This window comes from Fukomys damarensis, unplaced genomic scaffold, assembly GCF_012274545.1.
Source record: "Fukomys damarensis isolate Sample0158 unplaced genomic scaffold, DMR_v1.0_HiC HiC_scaffold_24, whole genome shotgun sequence".
In the NCBI taxonomy this organism is placed as follows: Eukaryota; Metazoa; Chordata; class Mammalia; order Rodentia; family Bathyergidae; genus Fukomys; species Fukomys damarensis.
This window is the reverse complement of record NW_022900936.1, coordinates 31,403,386-31,406,503: the sequence shown is the minus strand read 5'-3', so window position 1 is coordinate 31,406,503 and position 3,118 is coordinate 31,403,386. Positions and strand designations below refer to the sequence as shown.

Genomic DNA, 3,118 nt, shown 5'->3' with positions numbered 1-3,118 from the left:
TCTATGAACTTTGTGGGGGAAGCAAATATGATTTTTGAATTTATAAATAATTTTTGAATCTATCCCTAGAGAAGACTAATGATTAAAAGTGACAGGAAGAAAACATGTTTGCTTCAGGGGTTCTCTGTACATAACTTCAATATTGCTGTTGTAAAAAAAAGATTATTTAATAAACATCTTTTGGATAGCCTTGTTGATAGGATGCCCCTTCTGTAAGTAAAGTGACTTCGTGAATATGCTAATAATATTAGAGTCTTGGTTAGGATTGATGGAAACTGAGAAAGAGGGGAAAGGAATAATTGATGAGTGGTATCAGAGCCCATCTCAACAGTTATTAAAAGAATCTGCAGATTTGATGTGTAATCCTTTCTGCCATTAGATTTATATGTCCTCCTTTTTACTGCTTAAATATATGCTTGTATATCACCTGAGCAACTCCATTACTATATCTGTTCCTGACAGGGAAAGAACAAGGCCTTTTCTCAACAAACCATCACCCTGTGTTAGCTGTGGAAAGAGACTTGCTGACCATATAGGACCATTGCTCGATGCTGAAGTCAGTTTTGATATCCCTTCCTTATGTGAGTAAAGTCTTTTCCTGTCCAGGAATTCTGTGAATCTTTCTTGATGGCCCAAATACTTGTAAGTTGTGCAGCAGGTTGGCATCCTGGGAGTGCTGCTCCTGTTGATAGGCATGATTATGTTCTTGGCATCCTCTCATTAGTGGAACAACTCCACTGAAAGTGGTACAAAGTGTAACTGCTTGATAAAGATCAAATAGATGCTGGATGTTTTTCTCCCCTAATTCTCTCAGTGGAAAAACACTCCTCTAGAAAAACTTTATAGATGGCAATATGAAGATACCTCAAAAAACTAATATTAGATGTTGACACAGGGTTCCTCTCCTAGCTATCTTCCTGAAGATAGCTAAACTCATCATACTCCAGTGACGCACACACACCCATGTTTATAATAGCACGATTTATTACAGCTAAACCTTGAAAACTGACCAAATGTCTTTTAACAGATGAATAGATAAAGAACAATATTTATATACAATGAACTACTACTCTGCCATAAAGAAAGATAAACACGAGGCATTTGTAGGTAAATGGATGTATCTCAAGAACACAGTCTTTAGTGAAATAAATCAAGCACACAAGTTTAAATATCTCATTCTTTCACTTGTGTGAGAAACCCAGAGTATAAATAAGGGGTAAAAGGGAGGATAGATATTAGGAAGTAGGAAGAACTTGTTCAAATGGGAAGGGCCACAAGAGATGGGGCTTGGGCTGAAAGGAAAACAACTTTGTCTCTTCAGCAGGCTCTGGCTATGGGGCGGTGCACTTTCCTCTCAAGGTTTGTGGACTGCAGTTCCTGTGCTGGCCTGGTGCACTTAAGTTGAGAGAAGATGGTGGGTTGGAACAGAGCTATCACTGCCCGGTGTGTGTGGGGCTCTCTTCTTTGGGTACTGCATTTACTTTGACTGTGAGAGATGAAGCGATCCCAACTTCAAGAACAGGCTTCGTGAACGAAGAAAGAAACAATCTTGCCAAGGAGAGAGCTGGGCTTTCCAAGTGACCTGACTTTGAAGATACTGAAGGGGCTCAAAACTTCTTCCTTGAAGAAATACAGCTTGATGAAGAGATACTAGATCAAAGTGAATGTGAGAAGGGTGTGGACCATCTGCCAAATGCAATTGCTGTGTGTGGACAGCCACAGCAGTTGCTGCAGGTGTTTCAGCAAACTTTGCCACCACCAGTGTTTCAGATGCTTCTCACTAAGCTCCCAACAATTAGTCAGAGAATTATAAGTGCTCAGAGCTTGGCTGAAGATGCTGTGGAATTAAAAATAAATCTCAACATAATAAAATCTCAAAAGATTTAAAAAATGCTTAGCTTGGACGTTGAACTGCTATGGGGGAATAAGGACAAATAGGTTTGTTTGTGAACTGTCCTACACTGAAATCTGTTCAAAGTTAATGTTTACTTTCTGTAGATCCATTTGTATTTTATTTTTCCCAACGAAAAGTGTATTTTATAGAAACACTGTGAGTTATCGAAATACGGATTTTGTTTATTCCTTAGGCCTGCAGTTAAAATTTACATACAACGTGAAATAAACCCAGTGCTGGGATTGTAGCTGAGTATAGAGTGCTTGTTTAACGGGCATGAGGCCTTACGTTGGGCCCCAGAAACATGAAAAAGGAAAACAGTGAAAAAGTATAGGAGAGTAGTGAACATACGTACACTTAAAGCTAGAACATTTTCTTCTAAGTGAGAGTTGGATGTAGTGTTTCTGAATAGACTGTTAAAGATATGTGATGTGCTGCTCTGCTGTACTTATGGCTCCACCTCTTACCTCTTTATCAGTCTTAGACTGTTTTATTTAAATCGATGTTCTTAATGTTTCTGCAAATTTATTTCCTTGTATTTTAAGTATAACTACAAATAGTATTAGGAATTAGATAACATGTACCTAATCTCACCATATTAGCTTCACTAGCTCCTGTCTGCTCACTGTCTTCATTTATAAAACCAGGGCATCACTGGTGATTTTTGACATGTCTCTTTCAACTTCTCATTCTTTTGGTTCTGTTCAGCATCTTCAAATTCACCTTTGCCTGAGGAATGTATTTGGGCAACCAGGACTTGCAGTTTTTTAATATTCTGAATTTTGTATGACTTAGTGTTTCTGAATTGATTTTTTGATTTTCACTGGAATTAGACAGTTCTGTGACTATGTAAATTTGAAAATTAACCTTTAAGCTAGATAGGATCATCTGCCTATAAAAATGTTTGTTCCCTTTTTGCTTTCATCTCCTGTATATATCAGATTGATTAATTTATCACGTACAATGAGAGTGAGAAGTACTACCTAAAGACTTGGGTAGTTTGTAGGACCTTTTACTCTCATAGTGATGTATTATCTGCCATTTCGTAATTGAGTCAGCTTCAGAATTGAGACTAAAGATCTTTGGTAAAGGCAAAAAAAAAAAAAAAAAAAAAAAAAAAGTGATGGGGTAGAGAAGGCAAGTAAAACAACTTTGAAGAAAATATTGTAAAAAAAATTGAAATAGAGCTTTTGTAAATGGAGATGGGAACAAGGCTTGCAGGGA

General features: G+C 37.4%; 1 pseudogene; it reads left to right on the top strand.

Moving 5' to 3' along the window:
* The first annotated feature begins 1,411 nt into the window (after window positions 1–1,411).
* Window positions 1,412–1,887, top strand: LOC104847482 (annotated as a pseudogene).
* The last annotated feature ends 1,231 nt before the right edge of the window (window positions 1,888–3,118 follow it).